We start from the raw sequence: 21926 nt of genomic DNA, 5'->3' as shown, positions 1-21926 counted from the left end.
AGCCCATGATACTGCAGCGGGTGATGACACTATTCATTATCAGCTACTGAAACATTTGCCTGAATCATGCCTGGAGACGCTTTTAGATATATTTGACAAAATATGGACGTCTGGGAATTTTCCTCCTTCATGGCGTAATGCAATTATCGTGCCAATACCCAAACCTGGCCGGGATCACACGGATCCATCAAATTACAGACCGATTTCTTTAACTAGCTGCGTCTGTAAAACCATGGAACGAATGGTAAATAACAGATTAATTTGGTATCTGGAAACGAATGACCTCATTACAAATATTCAGTGTGGTTTTCGGAAGAATCGAGGTACTATTGATCATTTAGTACGTTTAGAATCCTTCGTCAAAAATGCTATTATTACCAAACAACATGCAGTATCTATATTCTAGAAAAAGCATATGATACTACTTGGAAACATGGAATTTTAAAAGATTTACATGATTTTGGTTTACGAGGTCGTTTGCCTCTTTTTATATCAGAGTTTTTAACTGACAGGCAATTTCAAGTCCGAGTAGGTTCTACCCTGTCTGATCATTACAATCAGGATCAGGGTGTTCCGCAAGGCAGCATTTTGTCTGTGACCTTATTTAGTATCAAGATCAACAGTTTATCCAAGGTTTTAAACGATTCAATAGATGGATCACTTTTCGTGGATGATTTTAATATTTCCTGTCGCGGTAAGAATATGCATACTATTGAACGGCAACTGCAATTATGTTTAAACAAAATAAATAAATGGTGTCTTGAGAATGGTTTTAAATTTTCTAAGACAAAAACTAATTGCATCCATTTCTGCCGTAAGTATAAACCACATAAGGACCCAGAAGTATTTTTAAATGGCACTCCTATCAAAGTCGTTAAGGAGGCCAAGTTCTTAGGTTTGATTTTCGACTCTCATTTAACTTTTCTTCCGCATATCAAATCCCTGAAAACCAAATGCCTGAAGGCACTTGATCTATTGAAAGTTGTGTCAAACTCAAAATGGGGAGGGGATCAAGCTACTCTCCTGCACCTATACCGTTCACTTGTCCGTTCGAAGCTTGATTATGGCTCCATCATTTATGGTGGAGCCTGTAAAAGCAGTCTAAAACTCCTTGATTCTATCCACCACCAAGGTCTGAGACTTTGTCTTGGGTCGTTCCGAACTTCTCCTATTGACAGTCTCTATGTCGAAGCCGATGAACCATCTCTTACACAGCGCCGTATCAAATTAGTTTTACAATATATTACAAAACTATACTCTAACGAATCCAACCCTGCTTTTAACTGCGTTTTCGATCCTCTTTATGAGCATTTATACAACAAAAAGCCTTCTCTTGTTCTGCCACTTGGGCACAGAATTAAACCATTCATTTCTGCTGCCGGCATTGAGCTGGAGGGTATAGCGCCTTCTCGTCTTCTTTCTTCTCCTCCTTGGCAATTAGTGAGGCCACAAGTTGACCTCACATTAACAAAGTTTACAAAATCAGACACAAACGAATTACAATATAAACAAGAGTTTATGCAATTAAAAAATAATTATAGTACATACAAATCCTTATTTACAGATGGGTCCAAGGATGGTGGCACAGTTGCTTGTGCCACTGTCATTGGATCCAGAACAATATCTTATCGATTACCTGATAACAGCTCCATTTTCACTGCAGAAGCAAACGCAATATTAACGGCTCTTCAATATATCAAAAGACATCCTAATCATGTACAGTGTATAATTTTTTCTGACTCTCTTTCTTGCCTTCAGGCTATTAAAAAATTGTCTTGTAAACATCCACTTTTAATTGACATAATTGAATTGTATAATGATCTTGCTACTGACCAGTGCGACATCGTCTTTTGTTGGTTACCCAGCCATGTAGGTATTTCTGGGAATGCAATGGCCGATCTTGCTGCTAAGGCTGCACTCAACAAATCTGTGACACCACTTCTTATTCCATACAGTGACTATAAAGCCAGCATTAGAACTTACATTCGTGATCTGATGCAAAAGAAGTGGGACACCCAAGTGGGAATAAATAAATTGCATGCCATAAAACCTTATATTGGTTACACTCACTTGGGCTGTCGGTCCAGATTTGAGGAGGTCATTTTGCGGCGATGTCGTATTGGCCATACGAGATATACTCATGAATACCTTTTGAAAGGTGAGGATCCTCCGTTCTGCATCCCTTGTGATGAAAGAACCACAGTCAAGCATATCTTGCTTGACTGTGTTGAGTATTCCATCACAAGGGATCAGTATTTTAAGTCACACTCTATGCAGGATCTTTTTAGCAACATTAGTCCTCATTTAATTATTGCATTTTTAAAGGAATTAGATTTGTTAACTCAGCTGTAAATAGATAAATATTTTAAAATTGGAAGATTAAAATAGTACCTCAAATCGTTAGTGGCTGTACCCTCAAAGGGGGTTGAAGTACCGTAAAATAATTGTCCTCCTGAGAGGGTACGTAAGTCCAAAAACATTTGAAGTAAATTTCAGTTTTCCAGCTTTTTAATCGTAGAATAAGTGTGTTTTTACTTTATGGCTAGATTTGTCTAAATTGCTAACAGCTGAAGGGGTGATGTAAATCCAATTAGGGTCCATGCAGGAAGCAAATGTACTGTAAGTCCCCATGACCCTTAGTATGGTGATCTACCTTCAGTTGTTGGCAACCTATAGCTCATTTTTATCTTGTACTGTCCTCTATAGATACATTGTTTTAGGTCTCTTCACTAGTTTTACCTTCTACTCTGTGATATCCTAGTTAGTTTTACTGTCCTTCGTTGACAGGGTTTTACAATGTATGTGCTATCAATTCATTTGTATTTTTATAATTACTCATTCTCGTCACGCTATGGCTGCAATATTGCCGATGTGACGTTAAATTTTAACTCACTCACTCACTCACTTGTTGTCTATCAGTTGTAGATTGAGACTCAGTGCGTGACTGCGAAGATGATTTATGATAAGAAGAAGACTTTGATGTTCCAGGAAGTGATTCTTCAGTCTGTGATGACATAGCTGGGTATAGAAGTTGTGGAGAGTCACTGTTGACCCAGGTCAAGGTAGTTTGGCAGCTTGTAGATTTATTGGGGATCTACCCCGCACTTTTTTTTTTTTTTTTTTTTTTTGGGGGGGGGGGGGGGGGGGGGCGACAAGCTATGTGCCCTAAAATGGACGTTTTCAAAAACGTCCATGTCTTAAAGAGACCCATATTTGTTGAACAATTGAATTTATTTTGTGACCCTTTAGGAACTCTGCCACTTTGTTGTTTTGAAGCATCAGGCTTTGGGTTCGGTTTACCTTTCACCGTTTGTTGACTATCAGCTGTCGATTGAGACTTTGAGTGTGACCGAGATGATGATTTGTGGTCAGAAGAAGACTTTGAGGTACTAGGAAGTGATTCCTCTGTCTGTGATGATATAGCAGGGTACAAAAGTTGTGGAGAGTCGCAATTTACCCAAGTCAAGGTAGTTTGGCAGCCTGTGGTTGATGTTCTTTTACAGCTAAACCCCGATGATGTTTTTGCTACTGTAGCATAACTTTCTGGAAGATCAGATCTCTTTGCCAGTTTTTTGGCCTCGGAAGAAGAGATATTGTGTGTGAATTATATTTTATTGATCTCCATTTGCTCTTTCCAAATTGGACACTGTTTAGAAAATGAAGAATGGTCGCCTGAGCAATTGGTGCATTTTTTATAATCACTGTCACAATCTTCTGTTGTGTGTGTCTTCTCACCACAGTGAGCCTTCTGGGCATACGACTCTAGGCAAAAACATGAATTAGTAAAATTGAAATTCAGAAGATCCAAAAATGAGCCAAGACCTAATAAGATACATATTATAATTCTCAAAATTTTGTGCAACATTAGATATAGTAATGCTCAGGGCTTGGCGTGACCAGCCGATTAGTTGAATCGGGCCCATTCAACCTCCTGTGTAGGTGAAGTCAGGGCCGAAGTGGTGTGTTGAGCAATAGGAACACTGGTCCTGCTCCGATTGCCCTCAACCACCAGGATCCCCTCCTCCACCGACACAGGGCCGCGAACCCACGGCAAACGGGTTGGTGAACCAAATATCCCCCCAGGTCCACTACGGGGGATGTCGGCGAGTTCTTGGCGTTATCCAGCACCCACCACGAGGTGGTGGCTCGCCACGGGTGCCGTATTTAGAAATGACGACAATCTAGTTATAAAAAGGCATATTTCCCATGGAATATCATCTATTTGAAGACGAGATATCCGACAATGATTATATACTTTCGTTACAATTAATCGATTTTTGAAAAGAGATAGTAAAGATCGATAGATCAAGAAAATACTAAATATCAAACATAATCCAGTCTGGACCAGACAATCCAGTGATCAACGGAATGAACATCGATCTGCACAAATGGGAACCGATGACATGTGTTAACCAAGTCAGCGATCCTGACCACTCGATCTCGTTAGTAGCTTCTTAGACAAGCATAGTCGCCTTTTGGGACAAGCTTGCGTTACTGAAGATCTATTCTACACCGGATCTTAACGGGTCATCAATACATGGATATCTGCCAGTCGATACCACTGTAAAGAGTGAACAAATACGGAATACACAGAGATGCAGACGACATCAAAGTTTGACAAAACTGTGGTTGTATATATCAGCATAGACTGATTTACACGAACATGCCCTGACAAAATCAACATAAGATTGTGTTATAAGCCTACGATACTTGGTTTGACACTGCAGAGAGCAGAAAGAACGGCATTATAGAATAGATCGTCAAGAATAACTCACCACTGAATCTAACACAAAGAGCTTTACTGAGGTGATACTGATAGCACTTCTGGGTACAACAAACCGTGACGAACGCCTCAGCAATTTTTGATGAGTATCGATCAACGCAACGGGTATACGATAACATGTGTCAACCATGTTGGTTAGTCGTTTCTTACGATATCCATGGGTTGCTGAAGACCCACAATATTATAGAATTACGACAGTCGTACCGCTAAAATCTCTCTAGAAATCAGGGCCTACGGCGTGAAGGACGAAATATCGAAGCTGAAAAACCCGTAAACCATGAGAGATGGGCTAGCCTTCACTATCCAGGTGTACTTAACATTTCCAGGTGAATCAGCCGTTACTAAACTAATACTGAACATTGGCATGTCAGGTTTTTATGCTAAACGGTGTCGTCTCGGTCGCGTTCACCGACGCGTGCAAACATCTTATCATTACTCTCTGAATGCCGACATCTTCAATAAAACATTGCAAACTGAGATTTAATGATTTTCTCTCCTTTGTTTTGGGGGTTACTCTCATCTTTAATCTTCGCATGGCCTGAGCACTTCAAAACGATTTTCTATGTTGTAAAAGTCAATTGTGCTTGTTCTGTTACAAACATCCCAGACAGGTCAATATGTCACCTTAGTGATGTTCAAAATAACATAAAATATGAAGTGTAGTACATATTGTTCAGTTGCACAGTACGTATTCCAATGTCAGGAAACGAGATCTACTATGCTTTCAATGTGTCGACAACTAATCCTGACGCTATGCGTAATTGTTTCATGGTCAGGTTTTGGAAACGCTGAGAGCTTTTGTACAAACGTCGGCAACGTTGCAGAGATTGCAATAGATAGAAATCTGAGGACGCCCAGCACCGAAAGCTTTAAAATGTCTCCTGTGACATTATTGCAGTGTGTGCGAAGATGCCTTGGCTGGACCCTATGCAAGTCGATTGATTTTAAAATTCCAACATTTGACTGTGTTCTGAACAAAATCAACGCTTCTGATGTAGACCCGTCGGAGTTGAGAGTCAACACAGAATTTGTACACAGGTAAGCAATGTTCTTCAGTACAAGCTTACGATAGTTTCAGGAATCTTGAAATGATGAGAAACGACATACATTCTGTAATAGTTAAAAGGCTACAATGATTACTCCCTATCTACACCCGGGAGCTCCGGCGACCGACTTCCGACAAGTATGTAACGCGCTCACGATATAAAACTGGAACTGATTGCATTGCATTGCATTGCTCTTATCATTTATTGTGGTTAAAGTGATGAAGATACCACACATTCACAGATATTTAATCATTTCTTGGGCATTTTATAATATTCAGGTTTTACTGAAAAACTTTAGGAGTGTTGTAATTAGATGAAAATGGGTCATACGGGTATTATGCTCTTGTTTGGTTTTGTTTTTTATGTTGTTTTTGTGGGTTTTTTTTTTTGTTTTTTGTTGTTTTGTTTTGTCTTTGTTTTTGTTTTTTGTTTGTTTGGGGTTTTTTTTGGTTTTTTGGGGGGGTGTTATTTAGTTTGTTTTTTTTTTTTGGGGGGGTGTGTGTGTTTTTTTTTCTGTAAATATTAATAGAAGACTGTATCTGTGCTATAAGAAGGTTGATGCCTAACTAAAGTTATAAATGTAACGCTGGAACATCTTGACCCAGACAAGGTTTATCCAGAACCCAGTTTAAATAAGACTGTTACTCGGTAGTCGTATGTGGTCATACATCTTCAAACAACTATCATTCACGAATCAGGACTGAGTTAGTGGGTTTAGTTCTAAATCAGGGACTCAACCGTTGTGTGTACATGATTTTTTTTATAATGTACTCTTGTAGGAATACAAAAATCCCAAAATGTTGAAGATAAATTTATACGTACTAGATTTTGAAAACGTAGGGCTTTTTAAAATTTGAATTATACCTAGAGTTGACTACAACTGCGCCTGAAGGGATTGTGTAAATCCAGCTGGGGGCCATGTAAGTAGCAAAGACATGGCCCCTACTCTAGTGATCTACCTTTAGTTCTTGGCGATCTATTGTAATGTCCTAAATAGTATATAATTTGAAGTTACATGTTAGTTTTAATCTCTGTGATATACTAGGCTTTTCTTGTCCTTTGACGACAGAATTTATGAAATACAATTACAAAGTATTTATTGTTTTAGTCACGACATAGATGAAATGTTGCCTAGCGGTTTGGGATTTACTGTTGGATTAATCTAAACTGAAAAATTGCTTTTTCCAGTTCCATGTCAAGATGGTCGAGGACGTTTGCTGGTTTATGCTCCAACCACACATGCCTTGATGACCAATACTGTGAAGAACACGCCGGGTACACAACATGTACAACATTTCCATGAGAAGAACATCGTAAGCGTTCAAAAGGAATTACCCACCAACAGGGTTAGCATCGATAAAGGACTAGTATACAAGTCTGATATTTCATTAGATATGAGAAATTACAAATAAGGGTCATGGTCTTCGTGGCAAAACATAATGTTTTAAATGATTGACGATGAAAGTTTCGGTTCTGCATTAATAGGCTCTAGATGAACTGTATTTCCAGATGTTGGTGATCCGAAGTCACCATTTTGGAAGACAAAAAGCAATCATCACACCAACAGTACAGCTTTTCAACAAAGTTCACGTTTAGAGTATATTTTTCGTGCATGTTTTGAAGATTGATGAGTGACTGACTACTGCTTAATGTAGCTTCAACAATGATCAATATCATTACATTTAAAGGTTGACAAAGAAAGCAGAAATGTTTGAATATATAGTTCAATACACGTGTATTTCTTTACCCAAAATGCTTCTGTTTTATACCAAATACCGTGAAAATAAACTCATGGGCAAAAGAAAGTGAACACTTTTTTATTTGGAATTATTGGCAAACTTGATCACGATCGGTCCTATTCCGTGGAAACTTGAACGCCCAGATATACAGACATGACATTCTTGATCCAATGGCAATGCCATTTCTTCGCCAGCAACAGCGCTAACAGGAAAAAACTTCTACAGCACGACAAAGCGCTAATTGTCCAGAACTTCATGAACGTCCAAAATATCCAAGTTCTTCCACGAAGGCGTGGAATAGGATTGGGAATGACGTCATTCGTCGGCTGACATCAATTAGACAGACAATCTGGGCGCGTATTGCTACGATAGGTGGTCACAATCGTTTCTGAGTGAGTGAGTGACTGAGTTAACATTTCACGTCACATCGGCAATATTTCAGCCATATCGTGACGAGAGCAATTAGTTACAAAACTACACATTAATTAATGGCACGTTATAAAAATCTGTCGACCCGTGAAGGTCCCGGGGTAGAATAGGCCTTCAGCAACCCATGCTTGCCATAAAAGGTGACTCAGCTTGTCGTAAGAGGCGACTAACGGGATCGGGTGGTCAGGCTCGCTGACTTGGTTGACACGTCATCGGTTCCCAATTGCACAGATCGATGCTCATGTTGTTGATCACTGGATTGTCTGGTCCAGACTCGATTATTTAGAGACCGCCGCCATATAGCTGTAATATTGTTGAGTGCGGCGTAAAACTAAACTCACTCAATCACTTATAAAAATCTGTCAACGAAGGACAGTAAAACCAACTAGAATATCACAGAAAATATAAAACTAGTAATTAGATTAAAACAGCTCAACTATAAAGGACAATACAGCATAAAACAGGCCATAGATCGCCAGCAACTGAAGGTCGATCACCATACTAGGGACCATTCCTTTCTGAGGATGTGTATGCGTGACCGACTGAAGCATTTTATGATTGATGTATCTGTGCGCTGTGCTATTCCTACCCCTCTGTCCATTACATGACACGTGTTCTTCATCTGTGATGAGTTTCTTATAGACGCTGTTGGCGCACTATCCCAAATGCTGGCTTCCCTAAATGTAGTATAACTTAGAAACATTGCATGGTTTGCTTTGAATTTATCGATCATTTTTAAGGATGTTCCCTTTCATTTTACCACATGTTAAGATGGAAGAGAGTTGACCGGACACGTCTTGAGAACTATTGATTTCCTTTAGTTGAGACAAAGGCTGTAATCGTCGACATTCATTGGGCTGACGTTTCTTTCGGGACGGTCTCCAATGACGTCCCTGCATGAGAAGCATGCTCTTGTCCGCTGCACAGCAATGTAGATTTGTGATTGCTTGAATATGTTGGACAAACGAAGCAGGAAGAAAAGCGCCTTGTATGGTACGGGTCAAGGTTCGCGACTGTGATATTACAGTCTTAGCATGGTATTTCCCAGCATAAATACATAGCTGCTGTTAACGGTCAGATAATAGTCATGATCACTATGATGTGCCCAGTTTTCCAGCTGATGACAAAATCGTTTAGTATTGACGTCGCCTGCTGCTGTGCCATGACCAACCTACGACATTGAAAGATACATACCAGGAAAACCTTCATATGTTTAACATTATTTGACACATGTTACGTAAATGTCAAAAATTATTCGAAGAATGTGATTTTATGTAAATTCTTTGGCTACAATTAATCGATTTTTAAAAAGATATATTTAGGGATAAAGAGACAGCTGAATATCAGCGCTGTAAGCAACTACATTTCTGTACATTATTGAAAATATCATTAGTTCATTTGAATAGTTTGGCACAGTCAAGCTCAAAATTGACTATTTAGTGTGTAAGTATCCAGTCTTGAACACGGCTAAATACAGGTAACTTAAATAGCACAAGAATTTATTTGAGTCAGTTAAGAAGATTCGCCAAAACATTACAGTCACGATTCTACCAATTGACGGGACATGTCGAGCCTTGTGTATTAGCTGCATTTGCACATTTTATAGTATGAACTATATATTTGACCTTAGGTCTTGGCTGGTTTTGTTTATAAAACGTAATATTCCAAGAGTCTAATGCCTAGACGGCGGTGGTTTATGAGCAAATCTAGTGGATCAATTAACTTTCTGTTAATTCTCCTGCTGTTGTATACCACCTTAGTATCCTCGATCTTGCCAATGGTATTACGCATCGTCCTTTTGACACCCCATGGTGGGTCGGGAAATGGGATGATGAATCATATCCAAAGTAGTCATGCCACAAACCTAAAAAACCCAAAGTGAATTAGCAGATAGTTCTTCTGACGAAGAATCTTAAATTTCATATCCAGATAGTTTCATCTCTATTTCAATAAAAGAAAACCCTCGCAAACTGTTCATTAACCTCGAATCAAATATGTTATGATGTAATGACACTATTTTTCAAGTCTTTTATTTTATTTTATTTTATTTATTTATTTATTTTGCATATTGCCTATAAACGCTTTAATGGGTACGTTTTGACAGCTATTTCAGATGTGAGGTGTAGTTAAAACAAATTGACTCAGACCAGGCGAATCCAGAAAACCCTGTTACTGGACATTCGTGTATGTTCGTACCTGTTTACATGTTTATTCCCCGGTCGTACTTTCCTAGTCAGGATCAATGCAAATCAGATACGCTACCGCTCATATACTGTGTGCAAGAGTGAGTGAGTGAGTTAATATTTAACGTTACAACGGCAATATTGCAGCCATATTGTGATAGAAATACAAATGAATTAATAGCACATACGTTGTAAAAACCTGTCAACGAAGGAAAGTAAAAATAACGAGAATATCACAGAGTGAAATGTAAAACTAGTGGTTAGAACTAAAACAATGTATCTATAGAGGGCAATACAATATACAAATGAACAATAGGTTGCCAACAACTGAAGGTAGATCACCATACTAAGGATCATGGGGACTTACAGTACATTTGCTTCCAACATGGACCCTAGTTGGATCTACATCATCCCTTCAGCTGTTAGCAATTTAGACAAATCTAGCCACAGGGTAAAGAACACTTATTCTACGATTAAAAACCTGGAAAACGTAAATTTACATCAAATGTTTTGGGACTTGAGTACCCTCTCAGGAGGACAATTATTTTACAGTACTTCAACCCCCTTTGAGGGTACAGCCACTAACGATTTGATTTACTAATATAATCTTCCAGTTACAAAATATTGTGAAACAATTATTCTACAATTTCTTTATACATTTGCCGAATACGACGACACCCCCTACAATGTTACATTGATTGATCTCTGCTGATCTGTAATGATACATGTCCATTCTTGGAAGTTTCTTGGATAAATTAATGGTATACGCATGTAAATGTGTGTTCTTAAAGATCACATATACTCTAGTAGGATGCAAATACAAAATCACTTGCTGACATCGCTATAAATGAAACCCCGCCATTAAAACTACTCATTTCGACCTTTGATTAACTTAAATCGACCTTTCTGTCAACAGTGCACAATTCTCAGCCGCAAACGAAATTTCAACCAATCAGAGCAGCGCGTCTCCGTGACGTAATTGTAGGTATAGAAATGAGGGTCTGTGCAGTATTCATCTACATTTCAGGGGTTAAACTATTTCGTTTACAGGTTTGTACAAACCTGAAATCGCGAAAGCTGTTGTGAAAAATGAAAGCTATAGTTCTCACAATCTACTATGGCTTAGTTTTGTCTCATGCTTTGCCTAGTTTTCGAGTTGCAACCCTTGTTTTCATAGACGATTCTGTCAAAAAATCACTTGGTGTCGCCAAGTTGTACTCCGTGTGAGGTGGTATAAACCTACACGTTATTTGTCATCATTCACTCGATGCTCAGTTAATGAATTTATAACAGGTATAATTAGTGGTAACGCCAATTAGATTACCCGACAAAGGCCCCCATTTGGCATTTCTTATGTCGGGATCGATCAAAGGATTAACCGATAACACGCTGATTGATTAATTAGTTTTATGCGGATTTAAATGGGGGATTTGTCAAAAGGTAGTGTTTATTTATGTACATTTATTAATCTATACTGAATACACTCTGTCATGTCTGTGTCTATGTAAAAACAACACACTTCTTTCAAGGATTAACCGCCAACACATTGATTGATTGCTCATTACTGGCTAACTAAATTACCTTTTTAAAAGAAAGACGCACACTATGCAATTAGTTGCCAGATGTGCTATCATGGGTGACCAATGAGACTATACAGCAATGTGAAAAATCTGAAACGATACATTTCGTATGTTAGATTGTTGAAAGACACATCACTTGGGAATTCTGCAGATGAATTATATATCACTCGTTTTTGTGGATATTGATGGATACATTCCTCGAACAAAGTAATTGCCTGACATTGCTCCTATAACTTTAATTTGTTTTAATTTTAATATTTGCATTTTGTTTTTATTAAGCTGTCGTAACTTTCAACAGAATCATTGTTTTCGTCGAGTCATATAGGCAAACAATAGAAAAAAAATGTCTAGATGTTACATAATTCCTTTTATACATTCGCAGATCGCTTCTTTTTGTTCAGTTTCAAAATCCATACAAGTATGATTATAAATTAATTAGGAACATGAGACCAAATATAAAGACGTATATTGACAAGTGTCTACATACTGGTGAGTGAACGTTTACAAACCAATTTAGCAACTGTAGAAATTTATCGCGTAGTATTTTCCCTTGGACCCCCACCTCGCTTATGTTACGTTACAAGTTCTATCATGCAAACTTGTTTTGGTCATGATACAAATACATATTTAACTACTAGTAGAAAGTGGTTTTTGATTTTCTAACTTGATGAAAACAAACCATAATCTCATTAATTCAAATGGACTTTAGTGACTTCACAATTTTCAAAAATGACGGCGCCCTGTCTGAGAATGAATGCTATTTAAGTTTGTTTTCACCGACTTGCAAAATCAAAATTACTTTTCACTTGTCGTAAAATATGTATTTTATTGATGGACAATAGGATTTTGCATGACATTGCTTATAACATAACAATTTCACTCTTGGAAGCAATATAATATTACTAGCAATATAATGTCACTTCGACCTCTACCTTGCTTCCGTCGAAGAAGTCGTTATGTTACAAGTTGTGTCATTCAAAATCCTTTTAGCCATGATTCAAATACACATTTAACTACTGGTAAAAAGTAGTTTGGATTTTCTAACTTGATGAACACAAAACATAATCTCAATAATTCTAACGGACTTTTAGCCCGTGACTTCACAATTTTCAAAAATGGCGGCGCCCTGTCTGAAGATAAATGCTATTTAAGTTTCTTTTCACCGACTTACAAAATCAAAATTACTTTTTACTGGTAGTAAAATATGTATTTTATTGATCGACATTAGGATTTTACATGACATTGTTTATAATATAACAATTTCACTTTTGGAAACGAGGCGGGGGCCGATATAACTATTATTTACGATAATATTGGCAGTTCGACCACAACCTCGCGCCCGAGGAAGAAAGCGTTATATTCATGCAAAATCCTTTGGGTCAGCAATGTGTAGTAAGCAGTCTTGATTTTATAAACTCGATGAAACTAGAACTATTTTTTTCTATCCTGGAAGTAGTAGGGGGCGAACCATCCGATTTAGTATATACCACAGGCTTCCACAACGCTCGCTTCGCACACACAAACAACCAATTTAAGAACAAACTACGGGGTCCGGTGGAAATCTGTGCATAGTGACACCATCACCCGACCCCAAGTAGCAATTGATGGCAACACAACAATTCGGCATGTCTTTGGTGACGTCGAGAAATCAGCAAAATGACGAGCTTGCTACACATTTTATATACATTTAACTGGAAATCGTTCCTTCTATTATGTCACTTCTGGTTCTCTGGCGACAGTGTTACGTAACCGTGTCTGTGGTTTCGTTTGCGGGCGAAAGAGAAGCAGACGGCATTTTAGCGCTTGGTATTCATTAATCACAAGTTGTTTTTTGTTTTAAAAAAAACAAAAACAAAAACCGGTGTTCCGTTTATGACTACCAGAAGTCTTTCATATGCAGTGATAAAAAGAGTACCAAAAACTGAGTTTAGTTGTTCTTTAAGTAAACTGTAATTAATTATCGATTAAAATATTTGCATATACATCTACATCAGTTTTGCACCATGGTCCCTTGTATGGTGATCTGCCCTCAGTTGTTGGTGATCTATAGCCCGTGTTTTATAGTGCATTGTATTGTCTTCTCTGGTTACAATGTTTTGATTTTACATTCTAGTTTCATGTTCATATCTGTGATAGCCTAGTATTTTACTGTCCAATGTCGACAGGTTTTACTCTTCCTTCTTCGTCACGATATGGCTGCAGTATTGCCGATGTGACGGTAAATATTAACTCACTCACTCACTCAGTTTTGTACAACATTGTACTTTCTGCTTTGGGGGCATATCACTTTTTCTCAGCAAGTATTCACTATTAACTTTGTACATAGCACCTGAAGGAACTTCCTCTTCACGTGGAAGGCATTGTTTGCCTGACAAAAGATATATGACAAACACATGACAGACTGATCTTTCTGTTTGAGTACTAATCAAACAGCCATAGAGGAGAAAGTTCATATCTCAAACAAGATAATAAGTCATCACCTGATTTCATGAGGCACTGGGTGCGGAGAAAAAAGCTGCATGGTTTTATTTTGATTGTTTTTGATAGATAGGGGGAGTACTCTGGGGGTTTTTTATTGTTCGTGATAGACAGGAGGAGTACTCTGTTTATTTTGATTGTTCATGATAGATAGGGGGGAGTACTCTGTTTATTTTGATTGCTAATGATAGACAGAGGGAGTACTCTGTTTATATTGATTGCTCATAATAGATAGGAGGACTACACTGTTTTGTTTTGATTTTTCATGATAGGGGAGTACTCTGTTTATTTGGATTGTTTATGATAGGACAAGTACTCTGTTTTGTTTTGGTTTAGTTTTTGGTTGTTTTCGTTGGGTTGCAGAATCGAAATACAGAATCGAAAGTAATTATCTTCTTTCCCTACAATTCTCCTACACAAGGAGACTAGTTCTTGTCCTTGTTCAAATAGAGAATGAGTTGATGGCCATTGATGAGCTTGTTAACGTCACTGGTGACCCTCTCATCTGATGCTAAACATGGATATGTTATGCATAAACAATACTGTACATAGATATGTTATGCACAACATATGGTACATGTACTGAACGACGACGTCCCGTTCACGTTTACCTACACGTGCAAATATCTTGTCATTGCCCACAGAACGCCGACATGTTCAATTATGCAATGACAAACTAATTTAATGATTTGGAATATTAATTTCATATTTATCTAAGCATGCTCTGCGTAGTTCAAAAGGATTTTCTACATTATATACATCGACATTGTGTTTGATCTGGTAGAAACATCTCAGGCTGGTCAATATGTAACCTTAGTGATGTGAAGAATAACCTCCAGTATAAATTGCAATAGATATTCACCAAGAGGGCCATGCGCGTTTCAGTTTCAGGAAGCAAGGTCTACAGTTCTTCCACATGTGGCGACAACTAATCCTGGCACTATGTGTAATTTCTTCGTGGCCGGGTCTTGGGAAGAGCGAGAGCTTTTGCACAAACATTGGCAATATTGCACAGATTGCCGAAGATAGAAATCTTAAGGTGCCCAGCGACCAAAAGTTTCGAATGTCATCTCTAACATTATTGCAGTGTGTGCGAAGATGCCTTGGCTGGACCCTATGCAAGTCGATCGATTTTAAAATTTCAACATTCGCCTGTATCCTAAACAAACTCAACGTTTCTGATGTACAGCCGTCAGATTTGAAGGTTCAGTCAGGATATGTACATAGGTAAGTATTTTCGACTGTACATTTGCGTTATAATTTCAGGGACCTGAAGAACCTGCGTGCAAAATCACATGGCATACTTCGGAAGCTTAAAACTGAATAAAAGATGTTATCTTTACAAAGATTCAATCTCTCTTCCACTAAAGAATCACTTTGGTGTTGACGACAGCTCACTGAAATGTTGCGCTTAACTGAAATATGCAAGGAAGAAAATACACCCAATAGGGTTAGCAATGACCAAGGTTAAGTAAATAAGTTTGTCTTTACAGTTAATACATTTAAGAGTTCAGATCTCAAGTTCAGACTATCACGATAACACGAATTGTTCGGGAGATGCTATATGGAAACATTTTACCTATTTTCACCCATTTGCCTATCATCTTTCATCGTCCTTCAGCTTTTGAAAGCTGAACGTAAGTTCCAAGTATTGGATATTCCGTTAATGGCTTCATTTGAGAGTGTATATACTTCTGATACTTACATTTTCTTCTTACAAACACAGCTTACAGCGAACATTATCTTGTGTTGTGTTGTGAACAGTGTTGTCAACTATGTTTGGATCTGTTAGTTGTGTCAAGATTGAAACACAGTGTTGGCAACTTTGGATTATTACAAAGCTTTCCTTCTCAATCAAGAGCTTAAATTCAAATGGCATTGGATATTTATCATTTGAACAAGATAGGAAAGGCATCATCATGTGAATACGAAGCTTACAGGTTTCATGTTAGTAAATATGAAATTGGGTATTTGTCATGAAGTAATAACAATGTTTATCAAGAATTTACTTTTAAAGTAAAATTTACTTCTTGCGGATATTACTCACAGCGACGCGTGAAGGTCCTGGCTAGAATAGGCCTTCAGCAACCAATGCTTGCCATAAAAGACGACTGTGCTTGTCGAAAGAGGCGACTAACGGGATCGAGTGGTCAGGCTTGTGGACTTGATTGACACATGTCATCGGTTCCCAATTGCGCAGATCGATGGTCATGTTGTTGATCACTGGATTATCTGATCAGGACTCGATTATTTACAGAGTCTGTATAGCTGGAATATTGCTGAGTGCGGCATAAAACTAAACTCATCCATTCACTTATGTTGTGAAGAGTGTTGGCAACTTACAAAGGTGTACGAGTGCGTATCAGGCATTATTAGTTAATTTAAGCTTCATTTCTGAGAATATCATTTGCGTATCTACCATAGATCATGTTTAAAATGCATTCTTGAAGTTGAGGGCATCAAGAATGCGGACAATTTTTATGGATATGCAACGTCTTTATTCTGCATATAAGAATCGAGATAGATGCTAATGTCGTTGCCAAGACAGAGTGAGTGAGTTAAGATTTAACGTCACATCGGCAATATTGCAGCCATATCGTGATGAGAACATACGTGACATAAAAAAGAGATATAGATATATATACACCTGGAAATTAATCAAGCAACACCCCAATTTTTTCTATTGGAGCAACTTTGAAGTGTTCTGACAATCAAAATATGCCGGGTTGATATAGTTTGACACTTTTGTATTCAACAGACGATCTCTGACAAACAACTTAAAGGGAAAAAGTATCAAGACTTTGCTTTATTGTAACGAAATCCAAATTCTTAAAACTGTCTTAAATTCATGAAAAAATGGACACAATTTACTATTCATCCACAGACGTTGTTGTCAGGTGTATTAACACAAATGTCACATGGAAAGAAAGAACAGTCATCTGAGAGTCTGCACACCGACTTTCATCAATATCTAGTGTGTCCTCCCTGCGCACGCACCACCGATTCCAGACGCCTCCTCATTCCTTGGATGAGTCTCCGGATCTGATTCTGGGGGATCCTGTTCCACTCCTCATGCAGGGCAGCCGTCAATTCGTTGAGATTATGGACTGGTGGGTCTCTCTGCCTCACACGACGGCCAATAAAGTCCCACAAATGTTCAATGGGGTTGAGGTCAGGGCTCATGGCAGGCCATGGAATTCTGTCAATTGCATTTTGCCGCAAAAAATCATTTACAGCATGCGCCCTGTGAGGTCTAGCATTGTCGTCCATAAATATGGGTCTCGTTGCCAGAGGATGGTTCTCAAAATGAGGTACCACAGCCCTGTCAAGAACCTCCTGTTGGTAACGAACACCGTTAAGGTTGCCACGGATGGTAATGATATCCAACTTGCAGTTCATGGAAATGCACCCCCATACCATAACGGAACCTCCCCCAAAGGCCACAGTCTCCTGGATGTTCCGTGGAGCCATTGCTGTGTTCCTCTGCCTCCAGACCCGAGTACGACCGTCCACCATGTGCAGCAAGAACCGGCTCTCATCTGAGAAATGGACCTTCCTCCAAGAGGCAATGTTCCAGTGCAAACGGTCATTACACCAGGCCAGTCGGGCTGCCTTATGGGCTGGAGACAGTCTGGGTCGCTTGATTGGCCTCCTTGCCCGGTATCCTGCAGCTTTCAGACGATTCCGAACAGTCCTGTTCGAGATGGGTCTCCCTGGAAGCCACTCCTGTCTCAACCGAGAGCTCGAGTCGAAGGACCTGCGCCGTACAAGTCTCAGTAAAGCTCTGTCCTCCCGGACTGTGGTCTTCCTGGGTCTTCCTGGTCTAGGCAGGTCTTTAACTTCATTAGTGGCCCGGTATTTTTTCAAAAGTTTTGAAATTATGGAATGATGTCGTCCGATTTGAGTCCCGATTTGTCTTAGAGACATACCAGCATTCCTCATGCCGATTATTTGCCAACGAGTGGCCTCTGATAATTTCCTACGTGCCATGACATTGAAATGAATGAAAAACCGAATGCAATCGACAACCTGCGCTTGTAAACACCCCAGGGAAAAAGTGCATTTTTCGAAAGTTGAGGTTAAAGCAATGCACGTGCGCTGTGCAAGCTTCACGCGCGTCATATCAACCCATGAAAAGCTCATGCTGTATGTCAATACATCAAAATTGAATAATCAATCATCAAAATTACTTCGTTAAACTTTGTTAAGTTTTTATGTGTCTTTGAATTTGGTGTTGCTTAATTAATTTCCATATGTATATATATATATATATGCATATTTATGCATATCATGAAGAACCTGTCGACGAAGGACAGTAGAACCACTAGACTATCACAGTTAGTATTAAAACAAGCGTGGAAACTTCAAAATAATTTTATCACTATTTGGACAGTACAATATAAAAATAGGCCATAGATCGTCAACAACTGAAGTTAGATCACCATACTAAGGACCATGGGGACTTACAGTACTTCTGTAAACTCACTCATCGGTGCAATCTGACTTCAATTGTTTGGGGACTTACATACCCTCTCAGGAGGACAATAATTTTACGGTACTTCAACCCCCTTCGAGGATACAGCCACTAACAATCTTAGTTGCTAATTCAACTTCCAATCATAAAAGATTTATCTATTTACAATTCTGACAGCAGATCTGATTCTTTAAAAAAGCAATAATTAAATGAGAGCTGGTATTAGTAAAAAGATATGCGTGACTGTGATTCTTTCATCACAAGGGATACAAAACGGAGGATCCTCACCTTTCAGCAAATATTTGTGTATATCTTCAGCTGCGAATACGACATCGTCGTAAAACAACCTCTTCAAATCAGAACTGACAGCCCAAGTAGGTGTAACCAATATACGGTTCTTTTTATTTAATTGTATTTTTTATTATATGGTTTTATTTCATGTAATTTATTTATACCTACTTGAGTGTCCCACAGATCACGGATGTAACATCTAATGGTGGCTTTATAATCAGTGTATGGAATAAGAAGTGGTGTCACAGATTTATAGATTACTACCGTGGCAGCAAGATCGGCCAAAGTGTTACCTGAGATACCAATATGGCTGCGTAACCAACAGAAGACGATGTCATATTGGCCAGTAGCAAGATCATTTTGCAATTCAATAATTTCAATTAAAAGTGGATGTCTGCAAGAAATAGTTTTAATTGCCTGAAGACAAGAAAGAGAGTCTGAATAGATTATATACCGTTTATGTTTAGGGTGTCTTTGAATATATTTAAGAGCCGTTCATATGGCGTTGGCTTCAGCTGTGAAAATAGAGCTGTTATCCGGTAATCGAGAAGATATTGTTCTGGATCCAATGGCATGTCAAGATAGAATATAACGTCGCATATACAGAAGTTATATGTCCACAAAGATTCGCCCTCAGTCTTTACTATCAATCTTTATGAGAGATGAGCGACGGCATTGTAGTTTACATGTCTGGTCAAATAAATTTTTTTCAGAAACTATTGCATGATTTGTACAGTGGTATGGAACAGGTGTTACCAATTTCGTTTTTACAGTGCCATAAATACGTATTGATTTATAGCACCAACTGAGTTCACCCGGAACAACTCTCTGTCAATGAATAAGTTATACATGCATTTACATAAGAAATTATGTCAATGTTCGTGTCATTAAACATTAGCTTTGAAGGTACTCTTCCGCATTTCACGAAGACACAACCGACAAATTGTTTCACTCTTGGTTCTCCTGATTGAAGTCAGAAGAAACAATCCACATTTAGGTACATTTCAGGGTTTTGTTGAAAGACTGCTCGCTTTCTTCAGATGGTATGATGAAGAAAGGTGATATTTGTTGACAGACAATGAAGAAGTTGTAAAAATCGTTCCCATTCACTGTTTACTTTAATGATTCTTTCTCCTTTTGTGCGGCACCCGTGAACGGCCCCTCCTCGTGGTGGGTGCTGGGTCACGCCAAGAGCCGTTCAAACCCCCGTGTGGACCCGGGTCAACTAGGTCCATAGCACCCCATTGCTGGTCGCAAGGAGTGACCGAATTGGGCAACCTGTTTGCCGTGGGTTGCGTCCCGTGTCGGTGGAGGACGGTAGTCTGGTGGTTGAGGGCAGTAGGAGCCTGAACCGTGTTCCTGCTGCTCAACACACAACTTTGGCCCTTACTTCACCTAGACGGGTGGTAGAATCGGCCCGATTCTATCAATCGGCTGGTCACGCCAAGCCCTGTGTATGGACTTGTATGTTATTACACACATTTAATTTGCAAATGTTTTACTTTTGGACTTGGTACATTTGTTTATATCAAATGTTCACGATTTTTCAAACTGATGTTTTGAACATTGCCTAGAGTCTTATGCCCAGAAGGCGGTGGCCCATGGGCCAATCTGGTGGATTTGTTATTTATAGCTCTTCTGCTGGGGTATATGATCCGCTGGCGCTGCAAGTTGGAGACCCACTTGTTATTAGCATTGTCCTTGTGATACTCCGTGGTGGGTGGGGAGCTCGGATGATGAACCTTAAAGCACTAGCCATGACTTACGAAACCCCTGTCACCAAGAAAAAACGTCCTCTTGACACAGAACCTAATATTAATGAACTAAGACCCTCCACATCTATTGACCATTGGCCACGTTTCATAGTACTTGAGACCGTTGACAAGACACCCTTGAAGCTGAACCCTTTTGTCATTTCAAAAGGCATACAAGGCATAGCAGGAGATGTTAAAAACGTTAGACGTTTGCGTTCAGGGTCTCTTCTTATTGAATGCAGTAAGAGACAACAAGCAACTAATCTCCTGTCAACTAAATCTTTTGTCGGCATTCCCGTATCAGTCTCTGCCCACCGAACACTTAACACCAGCAAAGGCATAGTGAGAGATCGAGACTGCCTTTTTGCTGATATGCTGGAGATTGATATTGCCTCAGAAATGAAGGAACAAGGTGTGCTATATGTAACACGTTTCACTACCCGGAAAAACAATGAGATCCAACAAACACCTATTTGTTCTCTTTTTCTACTCCGACTGCTCCTACATCAATAAAGGCTGGTTACTGTCAACTCAAAGTGGAAACGTACATTCCAAATTCATTGAGATGCTTCAAGTGCCAAAAGTATGGGCATGGCGTAAATACTTGCACATTGTTTGTTGTGTGTGCTCTCTGTGGTGAGAAAACAGGTGACCATTCATCTTCATCGAAACAGTGTCCAATCTGGAGAGAGCAAATGGAAATAAACAGAACAAAGTATACCCAAAACATCTCTTTTTCTGAAGCAAAAAAACTGGTGAAGAGATCTGACCTTACAGAAAGTTATGCTACAGTAGCAAACGCATCATCTGTGCGCAGCTCTAAAATAACAAAGTCATCTACAAGCTGCCAAACTACCTTGACCTGGGTCAACAGTGACTCTGCACAACTTCTATACCCAGCTATGTCATCACAGACTGAAGAATCACTTCCTGGAACATCAAAGTCTTCTTCTGATCATAAATCATCTTCGCAGTCACGCACTGAGTCTCAATCTACAACTGATAGACAACAAACTGCTAAAGGTAAATCTAAGCCTAAGCCTGATGTTTCAAAACAACAAAGTGGTAGAGCTCCCAAGGGGTCACAAAATAAAGTTCAGTTGTTTAATAAATTCGGGTCTCTTGAAGACATGGACGTTTCTGAAAACGTCCATTCTAGGGCACATAGC

The sequence above is a fragment of the Haliotis asinina genome, chromosome 10 (genome assembly GCF_037392515.1).
Source record: "Haliotis asinina isolate JCU_RB_2024 chromosome 10, JCU_Hal_asi_v2, whole genome shotgun sequence".
NCBI classification, from domain to species: Eukaryota; Metazoa; Mollusca; class Gastropoda; order Lepetellida; family Haliotidae; genus Haliotis; species Haliotis asinina.
Note: the sequence above shows the minus strand (reverse complement) of the source record.